Genomic DNA, 16,490 nt, shown 5'->3' with positions numbered 1-16,490 from the left:
ACATTTAGTGTCCCGGCCTCCACTGCACTCTGTGGCAATGAATTTCACAGGCCCACCACTCTCTGGCTGAAGAAATGTCTCCGCATTTCTGTTCTGAATTGACCCCCTCTAATTTTAAGGCTGTGTCCACGGGTCCTAGTCTCCTCGCCTAACGGAAAAAGTTTCCTAGCGTCCAAGTCATGTATTATCTTGTAAGTTTCTATTAAGACTCTCCTTAATCCTTAAAGTCCAAAGACTACAATCCCAGGATACTCAGCCGTTCCTCATATGTTAGACCAACCATTCCAGGGATCATCCATGTGAATCTCCACTGGACACGCTCCAGTGCTAGTATGTCCTTCCTGAGGTGTGGGGACCAAAACTGGACACAGTACTCCAAATGGGGCCTAACCAGAGCTTTATAAAGTCACAGTAGCACAACAGTGCTTTTATATTCCAACCCCCTCGAGATAAGTGACAACATTGCATTTGCTTTCTTAATCACTGACTCAACCTGCATGTTTACCTTTAGAGAATCCTCGACTAGCACTCCCAGATCCCTTTGTACTTTGGCTTTACGAATTTTCTTACCGTTTAGAAAGTAGTCTATGCTTTTATTCTTTTTGCCAAAGCGCAAGACCTCGCATTTGCTCACATTGAATTCCATCAACCATTTCCTGGATCACTCTCCCAAACTGTCTAGATCCTTCTGCAGCCTTCCCACTTCCTCAGTACTACCTGCCTGTCTACCTAACTTCGTATCATCGGCAAACTTCGCTAGAATGCCCCCAGTCCCTTCGTCCCTTTATCCCAACTCTCTGCCTTCTGTCAGACAGCCAATCCTCAATCCATACCAGTAGCTCACCTTAAACACCATGGGCCCTCACCTTGCTCAGCAGCCTCGCTTGTGGCACCTTATCAAAGGCCTTTTGGAAGTCTAGATGCACCACATCCACTGGGTTTCCCTGGTCTAACCTACTTGTCACATCTTCAAAGAATTCCAACAGGTTTGTCAGGCATGACCTCCCCTTACTAAATCCATGTTGACTTGTTCAAATTAGACTCTGCTCTTCCAAGAATTTAGAAACCTCATTCTTAATGATGAAACTAGAATTTTACCAACAACCGAGGTTAGGCTAATTGGCCTATAACTTTCCATCTTTTGTCTTGATCCTTTCTTGAACAAGGGAGTTACAACAGCAATCTTCCAATCATCCGGGACTTTCCCTGACTCCAGTGACTTTTGAAAGATCTCAACCAATGCCTCCGCTATTTCCTCAGCCACCTCTCTCAGAACTCTAGGGTGTATCCCATCTGGGCCAGGAGATTTATCATTTTTAAGACCTTTTAGCTTTTCTAGCACATTCTCGTTTGTAACAGCAACCATACTTAACTCAGCCCCCTGACTCCCTTTAATTGTTGGGATATTACTCATGTCTTCCACTGTGAAGACTGACGCAAAGTACTTGTTAAGTTCTCCTGCTATTTCCTTATCTTCCATCACTAGGCTTCCAGCATCAGTTTGAAGTGGCCCAATGTCTACTTTTGCCTGTCGTTTGTTTCTTATGTATTGAAAGAAACTTTTACTATCATTTCTAATATTACTGGCTAGCCTACCTTCAAATTTGATCCTCTCCTTCCTTATTTCTCTCTTTGTTATCCTCTATTTATTTGTGTAGCCTTCCCAATCTTCTGATTTCCCACTGCTCTTGGCCACTTTATAGGATCTCTCTTTTTCTTTAGTACATTTCCTGACTTCCTTTGTCAGCCATGGCTGTCTAATCCCTCCCCGGATAATCTTTCTTTTCTTGGCGATGAACCTCTGTGTACAGTGTCCTCAATTATACCCACAAACTCCTGCCATTTTTGCTCTACTGTCTTCCCCGCTAGGCTCTGCTTCCAGTCTCTTTTTGTTAGTTCCTCTCTCATGCCCTCATAATTACCTTTACTTAACTGTAACACCATTACATCCGATTTTGCCTTCTCTCTTTCAAACTGCAGACTGAACTCTACCATATTATGATCGCTACTTCCTAAGGGTTCCCTTACTTTAAGATCTTTTATAAAGTCTGGTTCATTAAATAGCACTAGGTCCAGAATAGCCTGCTCCCTTGTGGGCTCCATGACAAGCTGTTCCAAAAAGCCATTCTGTAAGCATTCCATGAATTCCCTTTCTTTGGATCCACTGGCAACATTATTTACCCAGTCCACCTGCATATTGAAGTCTCCCATGATCACTGTGACCTTGCCTTTCTGACATACCTTCTCTATTTCCTGGTACATGTTGCGTCCCTGGTCCTGACCACTGTTAGGAGGTCTGTACATAACTCCCATTATGGTTTTTTTGTCTTTGTGGTTCCTCAATTCCCCCCACACAGACTCCACATCATCCGACGCTATGTCATTCAGTGCCATAGATTTAATTTTGTTCTTAACTAACAAGGCCACACCACCCCCTCTGCCCACCTCCCTGTCTTTTTGATAAGTTGAAAATCCTTGGAGGTTTAACTGCCAGTCCTGACCCCCCTTTAACCACGTCTCCGTGATGCCCACCACATCATAATCATTCACTATGATCTGTGCCATTAGTTCATCTGCTTTGTTACAACAGCTAACTTTATCATTAGAGATATTGGAAGTCATAAGATGTCCTAAGTTATCCTTCCTTTTTGCTGCATTCCCAGTCTGCCTCGAGTTTAAATCCGCCTGGACACATGCTATCCTGCTGCTTATCTTTCCGTTTAACTCCATACTCCCTGTCGCTTTCACTTTCCCTTCTCCCCCACCTCCCCCGCCCCCCCCCCCCCCCAAACTCAGAAGTTTAAAGTCCTACTGACCACCCTATTTATCCTCTTCGCTAGAACATTGGTACCTGATCGGTTCAGGTGGAGACCGTCCCAACGGTACAGATCCACCCCCCCGTTCCAAAACTGATGCCAATGCCCCATGAAGTGGAATCCCTCTTTCCCACACCAATCCCTTAGCCATGTGTTTACTTCCCTAATTTTCTTATCCCTATGCCAATTGGCATGTGGCTCGGACAATAATCCAGAGATTATGACCCTTGAGGACCTGTACTTCAATTTCCTTCCTAGTGCTTCATAATCCCCAAACAGGTCCTCCACCCTAGTCTTGCCTATGTCGTTAGTGCCAACATGGACCACAACAACTGGATCCTCCCCCTCCCGCTCCAATATCCTTTCAAGCCGGTCGGAGATGTCCCGCACCCTGGCACCGGGCAGGCAACACACCATGCGAGACTCCCCATCTGGCTTGCAAAGGATACTATCTGTCCCCCTAATTGTAGAATCCCCTATAACCACTACTTGTCTATTTGCTCCCCCCTCTTGAATGGCCTTCTGCACCATGGTGCCGTGGTCAGCTGGCTCATCCTGTCCAGAGCCCTTTTCCTCATCCGAACAGGGAGCAAGAATCTCATACCTGTTGGACAAGGTCAAGGGCTGAGGCTCCTCCACTCCTGAACTCAGGTTCCCCCTACCTGCCTCACTTACAGTCACACTCTGTTGTGCCTGATCACTAGCTGAATGTGAATTACTTAATCTCCCAGGTGTGACTGCCTCCTGAAACAAAACGTCCAGGTAACTCTTCCCCCTCCCGGATGTGCCGCAGTGTTTGAAGCTCAGATTCCAGATCATCAACTCTGATCCAGAGTTCTTCCAGCAACCAACACTTGCTGCAGATGTGGTCACTGCCGTTCACAATGGGATCAGCCAGCTCCCACATCATACAGCTACAGCACAGCACCTGCCCAGCCATCTCTGCTTAGTTAATTACTTTGTTATTTTGTACAGGTTTGTTAGAATTCTTTCTGATACCTCTCTGCTATAATCTTTTCCTAAAAAAGAATTAATATATATATACACACACTAAAACAAAGTAAATTTTAACCAGTCACTTGTAAAGAAATGGAAAATCCTTACCTTAAAAAACCAGAGTAGTTAAGGAGGTTAGAGGAGGAGGGTGGGTGGGAGATACTACAGGTATAGAATCTCGGGTTTAGCCGCCTTCCTGATTTATATACTCACTGCTTTCCTTCCCGGCTGCCCCTCTGGTCAGCATCACTTCCCCTGCTGCTCCCGCTCTTTCTGTGAAACACAGCTGCCCACTACCGGTAAGTAATTTTAAAACAAACTGTCTTACCTTAGCTGTCATCTTCTGGGTTCGTTTATACTCAGCCATTGCTCCCACTCAAAATCTGTTTGTTTGATCCTTTCAAACTCTGTGACCACAGGCCCCTCCTTAGGGTCTAAAATGCCTATAAGCTTCTGGGTGGAGCTCATATGCACTGAAGGTGGCTTTTTCATCACCTGATACTCCCCAGATCCCTCCCCTGATAATGACGTAAATACCTCACCAGCTCCACCTCCCAACTTCACTTGGATCAACAACACCCACATGGTCACTGGCTATTTCATTTGTTTAGCCACTTTCTTCAATGAAATGAAAAAGCTGTTTACATTTTTCTTGTCAAACTGAGGCAACACTTGAACATAATGAAATAGATTCAATAAAGTGTGACACAGGAAAAGGCACAGCAGGTCAGGCAGCATCTGAGGAGCAAGAGAGTCAACGTTTCAGGCAAAACCCTTCATCAGGACTGGGGAGAGGGAAGGGGGCTGAGAAATGTGGCATGGGGCTAGGGGAAAGGTAGGGTGGGCTAAGGTAGGATGTGATTGTGATTGGTCAGTAGGAAGGAAGATGGGCACGTAGGTCAGGTCAAGAGGGCAGTGCCGAGTTGGATCTGGGATGGGGTGTGGGGAGGAGAAATCTGGAAACAAATGAATTCCTTGTGAAGCTCTACACTTTATCGACTCTGTCCAGCATCGACAGTCCTTGCTGCCTCCTTGTATTTAACCCAATCCTCACCAGCCCTTGGCTATGATGTGATCACTCTCCACCATCCCCATCAATCCTTTCACTTCTGTCTCTGCCATTTTAAGTCAAATTTGAGTTTGCATGTTCCAACATCTGAAGTACAAGAGCTCTCTCTTTCTCCTTTTCTTCTGTAAGGCCCATCCTTCCCTTTTGTTTCTCCTGTTTTTAATTGTAATTCAAACTGTTTCATTTCCTTTTCTCTTTATTTTGGTTCTGCCTGGGACAATCTTTCTTCCTCTTCATCCCTCGCCAAAGCCTCCAATTCAAGCTGTTGGATTTGCAGTTGAACGTTGCCAATCTCCAATAACGCTGATTGCTTTCCTGGGAATTGGAAATGGTGAGCTTTTGCTGCAATTCATTGCCTCACAATGACATCATCGCAGCTCCTGAAGGCCCAGGGGTGCTCCCTGTCTGTCTGTCTGTCTCCCCAGGAACCCAGTCACCACACTGACTACATAGCACCAGGATACTTGAGATGAATGCTGCCTACCCTATGACGTTATAGCAGCCTGGGGATTAAATATTAACACCTCCTTCAGGATCCTCTTTTTATCTGATTACAATCTGATGCTCTTTGACCTTGAGATGAATGAATCATTGGCTTTTAAGATTGACAATATACTCAATTTTAAACTTGACAGGAGGTTGGCATTTAGGGATATAATTTAAACTGGCTGAATTTGATTTTTTTGTTGTCCCCAGGTAACGAGCTAATTAGGATGTTCAACCAAGTGTTGTATTGTTAGTTTATTGAGAACACTTGCTGCTGTGGCAGATATATACAAATCTCATCTAAACTCTCTAATGCATCTGCAATTGCGTTCTAAGGACCTGCAGCAAATATGATTTTTTAAATTAAAAGTCTGTAACATAAGACTCCAACGAAATAGTCTCATTCTTAAAGGGTTCTGAGAACGTAAGAGGATTGAGGTCAGTGTCTACAACCGTCTCCGACACATTGTTCGTGACAGACACATTAAAATCTCATAAGGTCAGCACCAAACTCAATAGCTCCTTTTCAATCATGGATCTTTCCTTTGGTGGAAGTTGTTCTTTTTCCTTCTCACTTCTTCATTCTGTGACGTATGATAGAGGGATCCGGTTACTACACAGCCTGGAAAAATACCAGGATATTTCTGTTTTAACTCCCCAGTTTCTTGGTCTTCCTTGGACTTCCCCACAATAAGGGGTGTCACTCCCACCTTGGATCCAGCCAAATCATTCCCAAGAACAAACTAAATTCCTGGTGCTGCCACTCTGTCAGTTACTCCCCCTGTAACTTCCCCAGTCTTGAGTTGGCACTCCAACCTGATCATACATGGGGGAACGTTAAAGTTCTGTCCATCTATCCCCCAAATTACCACACTCTCAGGTAACAGATCAGAACGAGTGCATATTCGCTCATCCTTTACTATCAGCGACTGGTTAGATCCTGTTTCTCTCAAAATTCAAACTTCTTTTCCTTCTCCCCTTGTTCTTTGAGTAAACTTTACCCACAGAGGTGAATACTTTGTTGAGATCAGGTACGAACTCCATACCCAGCCCCTGCTGAGGCTGTGCACTCTCCTGCAGCTCCTCGGCTCCTCTTGGGGTCTCCTTTATTCCCTTCACTAATGCCACTGGCTTAGCTTCTTTTCCCACATCTTTTCCCACAATGCCTTTCTTTAACCACCAGCGTTGTGACTTGTGTCCCACCTTCTGGCCATGAAAACACCTTTTCCCAGTGTCCTTCTGAAGCCACCAGCACTGTAATGTTCTGTGTCCTACTCCATTACAGTGAACACACCTGAGGCCTTTCACCTCCTGTCCACCCTCTTCGGCTGCTTCTTTATCCTGTGGGAAATTCTTACCAGTGTTCTCTATTCTTTCCTAGTGTAGGATCTGCCCTTCTCCCAACGTCTATCCCTCACAGGACGGAATTCTGGCTGGAAGCTTGTCTGATGCACCAACATGTATTCACCTGCCATTTCTGCTGCCCTTCTCACTTGCTGAGCTTTCTGTTCCTCCACGTGAATTCTTACCATTTCTGGAAGTTAGTTTTTAATCTCCTCCAGCAGAATAATCTCTCGTGAAGACTCAAGTCCAACCAATTTTCAAAGCACGCGTCCTTCTATCAAAATGAAAATGTTTTAATTTTTTGGAATTCAACGTAAATCTGACTTGGTTCCTTCTTTGTGTTTCTGAACCACTGTCTATATGCTTCTGGTACCAATTCATAAACACTTAAAATAGCCTGTTTCACCTCGTCCCCTCATCTGACAGCACAGGAAGTACCTCACTCGCTCTGCCGGGCAGCTCAGTCTGAACCAGCATTACCCACAAACCCTTGGGCCTCTCTATCTGATGAGCCAATTTTTCAAATGAAATAAAGAAAGCTTCAACATCTTTCTCATCAAAACGTGATAGAGTTTTACCATATTTGTATAAATCACTCACTCCCTTCTTTCAATCTCTATCCTGTTAACTTGACTTTGCTGACTAAGTCACAACTTCTTAAGTTCAAAGTCACTCACTCTTTGCTCAGCTAAGAACCTCCCCCTCCCCTCCCCTCCCCCTTATCTTCTGCCTCCATTTTCCTCAATTGTAATTTTAGTTTGTCTACCCCACTCCCCTTATCTGTTTCTCTGACCCACCTAATTGTTTGAGTAACTCCCGAACATTTTCAGCTTTATTTTTGTCCTTGGTGAAATCCAAATCTAACTTCTTTGGGAATTCTAAAGCTATGGCCTTTTTCTTCCCTTCTAAACTTCCTTGGTAAATTTGAGAATCATCTTCAAACTCCAGAACCTCTTCAGCAATTTTCCGAGCCATTTCTTTCACTTTTAATGGAACCAACCACATGTCACCGAAAGTAAACACACTGTCTCAGCTCCATTTTATGTAAAGGTCTGGGGCACTAACCTGCAAGAGTTTAAATCTGTTGGGACTTCTCACACCCCAAATTTATTTAAATCTGTCTAAACCAGTTCAAATCCCAAATTGTTTCCTCTAACCTATTGTTCATTTTCCCTTCTAAAATACTCGTCAGTTTGGTAAATTTGGGGTATAATTTAAACTGGTCAAATTCAAGTATGTTTTTGTATCCAGGCAACCAGCTACTCTAGCTGCTGGACTAAAAGGTTACGATGTAACTTCTCTAGCACCGTGAGTGTCTCTCTCCACATCCTTCACTCTCTGAAAGGTACAGTACACTTCTATACCTTCATAACATCGTGCGTTCCCTGAAACACGACCTCGACAGTGTCTCCCACCTCTACTCCACCTCTGATGAGAAAAAGTTTCTGTACGCCAGATTGGTAAGGTTACTGGTTTTTTTTTTATTTTTTTATTTTTCAGCAGTCACTGTGTGAATTGAGAATAGTGGGAATGGAGGTTAGGGCAGTTGAATGTTCCTCCTGCAGAATGTGGGAGGTAAGGGTCACCACTCGTGTCCTTACTGACTACATCTGCGGGAAGTGCACCCAACTCCAGCTCCTCGAGAACCGCATTAGGGAACTGGAGGTGGGTGAACTTGGGATCATTCGGGAGGTGGAGGGGGTTATTGAGAGGAGTTAGAGGGAGGTAGTCTCTCCTCAGGTACAGGATAAAGGTAGCTGGGTTACAGTCAGGGGACTGAAAGGGAACCGTCAGGCAGTGCAGGCTTCCCCTGTGACCATTCCCCTCAATAACAAGTATAGGTTTTAGATACTATTGGGGGAGTGTGGTGGGGAATGACTTACCAGGGGTAAGTTATGGGGTACAGGTCTCTGGCATAGGTCCCTGTTGCTCAGAAGTGAAAGGGGTGTGTGGAGCAGAGCATGTGTCACTGGGGACTCCATAGTTAGGGGGATAGATAGGAGGAGGTTCTGTGGGAATGAGAGAGATTCATGGTTGGTGTGTTGCCTCCCAGGTGTCAGGGTTCATGATGTCTTGGATCATGTTTTTGGGATCCTTAAGGGGGAGGGGGAGCAGTCCCAGGTTGTGGTCCACAGAGGTACCAATGACGTAGGTTGGAAAAGGGATGGGAATGTAAGGCAGAAATTCAGGGAGCAAGGGTGGAAACTTAGACCTCGAACAAACTGAGTTATTATCTCTGGTTTGTTACCTGTACAATGTGCTAGTGAGGTAAGGAATAGGCAGAGAGAGAGGAGTTAAACACTTGGCTACAGGAGGGTGGAGGAGGGAGGGTTGTGGTTACCTGGATAATTGGGGCTCCTCCTCGGGTAGGTGGGATCTCTACAAACAGGATTGTTTACACTTGAACCAGAGGGATCCCAATTTCCTGGGGACGATATTTGCGAGTGCTCTTTGGGAGAGTTTAAACACACCCAATTCAGTCAGGGGATGGGAATCGAAATTGTAGTTCCAGTGTCCAAAAGGTTGAGAGCAGTGAGGTCAGAAATAAGGTTTCAAGGTCACGAGTGCATCAACAAGCAGGAAGGTGGTTTGATGTGTGTCTACTTCAACACCAGGAGCATCTGGAATAAGGTGGGTGAACTTGCAGCAAGGATTGGTACCTGGGACTTCAATGTTGTAGCCATTTCAGAGACATAGAGCAGGGACAGGAATGGTTGTTACAGGTTCTGGGGTTTAGATATTTGGGTAAGAGTAGAGAAGATGGTAAAAGAGGGGGTGGGGTGACATTGTTAGTCAAGAACAGTATTAGTGTTGCAGAGAGGATGTTTGATGAGGGCTCCCCTACTGAGGTTAGAAACAGGAGAGGTCACCCTGTTGGGAGTTTTCTATGGGCCTCTCAATAGTTCCAAAGATGTAGAGGCAAGGATTATAAAACTGGTTCTGGATAGGACTGAGGGTAACATGGTAGTTGTTATGGGGGATTTTAACTTTCCAAATATTGACTGGAAATACTATAGTTTGAGTACTTTAGATGGGTCAGCTTTTGTCCAATTGGTTCAGGAGGGTTTCTTGACACAGTAAGTAAACAGACCAACAAGGGGCAAGGCCACACTGGATTTGATACTGGGTAATGAACCCAGTCAGGTGTTAGCTTTGAAGGTAGGTTAGCACTTTGGTGATGGTGACCACAATTCGGTTATGCTTACATGAGCGAGAGAGAGGGATAAGTATATACCGCAGGCAAGAGTTAGAACAGGGAAAAGGCAATTATGATGTGATTAGCAAAGATGTAAGATGCATAGGGTGGGGGAGGAAACTGCAGGAGATGGGTATGATTGAAATGTGGACCTTATTCAAGGAGAAGCAACTGTGTGTCCTTGATAATTATATACCTGGCAGGGAGGGAGTTGTCGAGCGAGGGAGCCGTGGTTTACTAAAGAAGTTGAATCTCTTGTCAGGAGAAGGAGACTTGTGTCGGGATGAGATATGAAGGTTCAGTTCGGGCACTTGGGAGTTACATGTTAGCCAGGAAGGACCTAAAGAGAGAGCGAAGAAGAGCGAGGAGGGGAGATGAGAAGTCGTTGGCAGATAGGATCAAAGAAGTCTCTAAAGCTGTCTGCAAGCATTCTGGGCATGACCTCCCTTCACATCCCCCAGAAGCACTACAAGGGAATCCTGGGAAATCCACCAGAAAGCGGAGGCTTCACTTCCAAGAACCAACATTGCCAAGTATCAGGTCCCCTTTTTGACCTCTCACTGCAGTGGAGGAAAGATGGTTAACGCTGCCCAGACCCTGACCCATCCCTTGTACATTCTGACTCAAAACAGCATTAGAGGGTGATACACATTGTATTCTGTCACCATTACAGAACTGATGGGTACTTTTGGTCCCCCCTCCACAAGGCCATACATCTCTAGGTTCAGTCGTTTGCAGGCTGAGGAGGCCCAGGAATTACATCCACAGATTTCCCATCATTCACTTCAGTAGTTGCTGAGTTGGTGGGTTCTGGATGTTGCAGTTGGCTGTGTGCACCCACGCCTTCTGTCCTTCCAATTTAACGGCAGTTTGGTGTGGTCAGTAAAACTTGATACGGTCCCTCCCACCAAGGAGAGAGCTCTTTTGTAAAGAGACTTAAAATACACTAAGTGGTTTGGTCTAGAAGGGTGTGCGTCTGACCCATGGGGTTTCAGCACGGCCTCTATTACCTTTGATTGATTTCTCGGTGCTGCTTTGCTCAGGGTTTGGGCACATTGTAGGGTTTTCTCATCCAGCCACGTCATGGCTATTTCTGATGTAGACAGAGGGGGGTCAGGTACAAGTAGTCAGGGGTCTTCCCATCAGAGTTTCAAACAGGCTGAGAGCAGTGGTTCCATTAACCTGGTTTCGGAGGGTGTGAAGACTAATAGACAAGGCTTCAGGCCACTTTAGTCCAGTTTCCTGGCACTGTCTTTGGAAGGGTATTTTTGAGCATCCTGTCGGTTTGTACCACTATTCCTGAGGACTGGGGTTGATCGGGGCTATGAACCTTCCACACACACCCCAATGTTGCACACAGTGCTGTTACTAATTTCTCAGGAATGTGGCTATCCCGTCACTATTCATTTGTCCCAGTATTCTCAATCAGGGAGTTATATCTTTAATAAGACATTTACCACTGTTCAGGCATCATCCCTTCTGCTGGGAAATGTCTCAGTCCATCTCGAGAAGATATCGACGATGCCCAGTATGTATTTAACCCACCTGAGGGAGTCATATGGACAACATCAATCTGCAAGTCCCCGAATGGCCCCTCAGGGATCGGGAAATGATCAAACTGTGCAGGTGTCCTTCCTCGAGTGTCCTGTTGGCAAATGACGCATGTTTCAGCTATTTGTTTTAAAGTAGTCAGTATGCCGGGAGTAAACCATTGTTGGGAAATTTGATGTAGCATTCCTCCTTTTCCTACACGACCCTGTCCATGCACCAGCCGGGCAAGGGCATGGAGGACAGTACACAGACAGACCACCCTACCAGCAGGATGGCGCCAAAGACCAGAGGCATCATGGGAGCATCCAGCACGAGGCCAGAACCCGCGTTCCGCACCTGCAGCTGCCCCCTGCACCTGGAGAGCTGCTGTAAGGTCGATGGTGGAGGGGACTTGTACCTTAATGAAGGAGGGGACCATGGCTGTACATGTTCGAGCGTCCTCACGGGCAGCAGCAACTGTGGCTGCGTTGCCGTGGGACTCCACACACTTAAAGGTAATATGACCTTTCCATTTGACAACCACGACACATACAGGGTAAAGTGCTGCCCGCAGTAGGTCGTTGATAAGAGTCGAGTGTTGAGTAGGTTTACCGGATGAGGTAATAAACCCACGATTTTTCTAGAGTGTACCAGAGTCATGAACCACCCCAAAGGCACAGGGAATCAGTGGAAATGTTAACGGATGTTCCCATGGCAACGATGCGTGTACGGTTAAGGGCAAAGAGTTCAATTACCTGGGATGAAGTCCTGAATGGGAAAGCGCACACCTCCAGCATTTGGAAGGAGTAACCGTCAGGGAATGATGACCGGAAAGATGTATGGATGAGTCATCAGTGAACAAGACAAGGTCAGGATTGTCAGGGGTTTGCCTTTTTCAGCTTGGTGCAATGATGGGGCAGAGGCAGGCTCACAGGCCCTGGCCCACCGGAGGTAACTGAGAGGACTAATAGGCCACTGGGGCACTTCAGAGCACCATGGGTTTGGACAAGGCCTCCATTGGCACAACCCTCTCATTCACTAACAGAGAGGATGAAAGGCTAATGATAATCAGGGAAGCTCAACGCTGGGGCCTGTGTCAGAGTAGCCTGGAGTTCCTCAAATGCTCACTGCCACTCGGGGTCCAATCAATAGAACGAGGCTGAACCTTCACGGTAACCTGAGGCAAAATCACATCCATGCACCAATATTCAGGCACCCTTTGGCTTCAATAGTTCACCATACCGAGGAAAGACAGCATCTCCTGTTGTGTGGTGGGTCACGGGGCATTCACAACAGCAGCAACATGATCAGGACCCAGGTGCCAGGTCCCATTCTCCAGAAAGCAGCCGCGATATTGTACTGAGGAATGACCATATTTGTAACTTGGCAGCAGAAACATGGTGCCCACTGGGGGCTAAGTGGATCAACAAGGTCCCAGAGTCCCGCTGACAGTCAATGTGGGACCGTGAGGTGACGAGGAGGTCATTAGTATATTACAACACAGTGCTGCCCCAAGGCAGAGAGAGCTGAGGCAGATCCCTTCACCCTGTCACAGCACACACTGCCCGGCTTCCCATAGGTGAAGGCTATCCTCATGCAGTGGAATGGAGCAAAACACCGAGCAGGGGTAAATGACAGTGGGAGAAGCCGAATCCGGGGGTGGGGGAAGTGAGGAAAAGATGACATTGGTATCAGAGATGACCGGTGCCTTGGGGATAATAATCTGATTTACTTCACGCAAATCCTGAACAAACCGCCACTCAATGTTCCTGCCCGGTATGGGAATGGGTAAAATGGGATTATGACAGGACTGTGAGTAGGACACACCACCCCCTGAGAGAGCAGAGCATCAATAAAGGGCGAATGTCTATTTCAGCATCGGGGACAGTCTATAGTGACGTCCTCAAGGGAGGACCGCACCAGGACGGACAGGAACACGGTGCAGCGGAGGAGGAACCACCAACTCCACATGATTTTTATGGAGTGCCCTCAGGGACGGGGGTGGGGAGGTGGGTGGATGTAAGGACCGGTGGGACACATAGTCATGGGGCGAGTGAGGCTAATACTGGAGTGACATTACTGGCCAATAGACAGACGCAACTGGCCTCATCAGGAAATACAGTAATCGGAGAGTTCCCACAATGGGTCTCCCTAAGAGATTCACTGCAAGACAAGGATTGGATCTTCGCACTAATTTCCTCAGGTTGATGCGTGGACTTAATAGAGACAGTGACATGGGGCACCAAGTTGGGACCCAATGTGAACAAAGCTGATTGGACAGTATCAAGCTGGACGGAAGCAGCTAGGCCCATGGGACTGAAATAAACCCACCCATTCAACTCTAGTGACCTGACTGGCCTAACCAAGGGGGCCATGAGACTTGCATTTCAATCAGGGACCAGGGAGTGGGTCCAAAGGGCCGTGCAATGGGTAATTACGGGAGAGTGGGATGTCAGGAGAAGATGATGGAGAAAGCTGAAGCAGGGATTGGTGCTTCCTTCTAAATCCACTATCAGGGGGTACAGGAGAGGTTCACGGGGTGGTTCTGTCGTTGCCAGCACTACCCCAGCGCCTGTGTGACAGGGTGAGAGCACTGCAACAGCAAACTCAGGGCCTACACCACAGAGTGATCAGGGAGCTCCAAGAACAGGCCCTGATCAGACCCAGTGGATCGAAGCCCCAAGTTTACACAGGACTTGGTGACCCACCAGGGAAACAGTTGGATTCTTGGAAATGACAAATGTCTCCTGGACCTGGAGCTGACCTGTCTGAATGGGAGCAGGTTGGGAGAGCGATTCCACAATGTGAATTCTGGGTATACTGACGGTGGAGACGGACGGGGTGGACAGATAAAATAGTCATGCCTGAGTCAACTGGAACCTTACCATGCTTCCCCTGAGCATCCATTTCTGTGATTGGGTCTTTGAGGGGAGAAGATGATAGCTAGATCAAGGCAGCCTGGACCGGAAACCCCTCGCGGCACCCTGATTGTGTCGTCTGGAAGGGGGCTGTGAGTGTAAACGCTGGGGGATGGACAGAGGGCTGGAGTCCTGTAGATGCAGGAGGAGGAGCCAACTGCAGCCGACAGTCTCTAGCCCAATGGCCTTCCGAGCACACCGACACTATCCTTGGACCGATACAGTCCCTGCCTCCCCATCGAAATGAGCTGGGTGATAGCTTCAGGGACTTTAAACATAGAATATAGAATGTGGAACATTACGGCAGGGTTCAGGCCTTTCAGCCCTCGATGTTGCACCGACCTGTGGAACTAATCTGAGGCCTATCTAACCTACACTATTCCATTTTCATCCAAATGTTTATCCAAGGACCATGTAAATGCCCTGAAATGTTCTCAAGTCTTTTCCAGTTGTAGGGAGGGCATTTCATGCCCTTACTGCTCTCTGAGTAAAGAACCTACCTCTGACATCTGTCCTATATCGATCACCCCTCAGTTTAAAGCTATCTCCCCTCCCACTAGCCATCACCATCCGAGGAAAACAACTCTCACTATCCACCTTATCTAACCTTCTGTTCATCTTGCGTGCTGCTCTTAAGTCACCTCTGAACCTTATCACTCACAAAAACAGTCTCAAGTCCCTCAGCCTTTCCTCATAAGATCTTACCTCCAGACCAGGCAACATCCTGGTAAATGTCCTCTGCACCCTTCCCAAAGTTTCCACATCATTCTGATAACATGGTGACCAGAACTGTATGCAATACTCCAATTGCAGCCACACCAGAGTTTTTACCAGCTGCACCATGACCTCCCGGCTCCAAAGCCCAACCTTGTCAATAAAACCACTCTATACCTTCTAAACAACCCTATCAATGTGGGTGGCAACTTTCAGGAATCTATATACATGGGACACTGAGGTCTCTCTGCTCATCTGCATGACCAAGAATCTTACCATTAGCCCAGTACTCTTTATTCCTGTTGCTCCTTCCAAAGTGAAACACCTCACACTTTTCTGCATTAAACTCCATTTGCCGCCTCTCAGCCCAGCTCTGCAGCTTATCTATGTCTCTCTGTAATGTACAACATCCTTTCGCACTATCCACAACTCTACCGACCTTCGTGTCACCCACACATTTACTAACCCATCCTTCTAAACCCTCATCGAGGTCATTTATAAAGCTGACAAACAGCAGTGGCTCCAAAACAGATCCTTGCGGTACACTAATAGTAACTGAACCCCAACATGAACATTTTCCATCAATCACTATCCTCTATCTTCTTTCAGCTGGCCAATTTCTGATTGAAACCCCTGGATCACCCTCAATCCTATGCCTCTGTATTTTGTGCAGTAGCCTACCATGGGGAATGTTATCAAACACCTCACTGAAATCCATATACACCAACTCAACCACTTTACTCTCATCCACCTGTAAGGTCACATTCTCAAATAAATTCATAAGTTTGTGAGGCATGACCTACCCTTCACAAGGCCGTGTTGATTGTCCCTAATCAACTTACTGCTTTCTAGAGGATTAAAAATCCTATCTTTTACAACCTTTTCCAACACTTTCCCCACAGCGGAAGTGAGGCTCAGTGCTCTATAATGACCAGGGTTGTCTCTACTCCCCGTCTTGAACAAGGGAACAACATTTGCTACTTTCCAGTCTTCTGGCACTATTCCAGTAAACAAGTTTGACATAAAAATCAAAGCCAAAGGCTGTACAATCTGTTTGCTGGCTTCCCAGAGAATCCGAGGATAAATCCCATCCAAACCAAGGGACTTATTTATTTTCATTATTTCCAGAATTGCTAACACCTCCTCCTTGTGAATCTCAATCTTGTCTCGTTTAGTTGCCTGTATCTCAGTATTCTCCTCGACAACATTGACAAATTTCTCCCCAGGATACTGTCACCCCTTTGTTTCAGGTGTGGACCATCCTGTTTGTAGAGGTCCCTCCTACTCCAGAATGAGCCCCAATTATCCAGGAATCTGAATCTCTCCCTCCTGCATCATCCCTTTGGCCACGTGTTCAACTCCTCTCTCTCCCTAATCCTCACCCTCCCTCAAGCATGTGGCACAGCTAACACACCAGCTTT

This window comes from Hemiscyllium ocellatum, chromosome 32 (assembly GCF_020745735.1).
Source record: "Hemiscyllium ocellatum isolate sHemOce1 chromosome 32, sHemOce1.pat.X.cur, whole genome shotgun sequence".
In the NCBI taxonomy this organism is placed as follows: Eukaryota; Metazoa; Chordata; class Chondrichthyes; order Orectolobiformes; family Hemiscylliidae; genus Hemiscyllium; species Hemiscyllium ocellatum.
Note: the sequence above shows the minus strand (reverse complement) of the source record.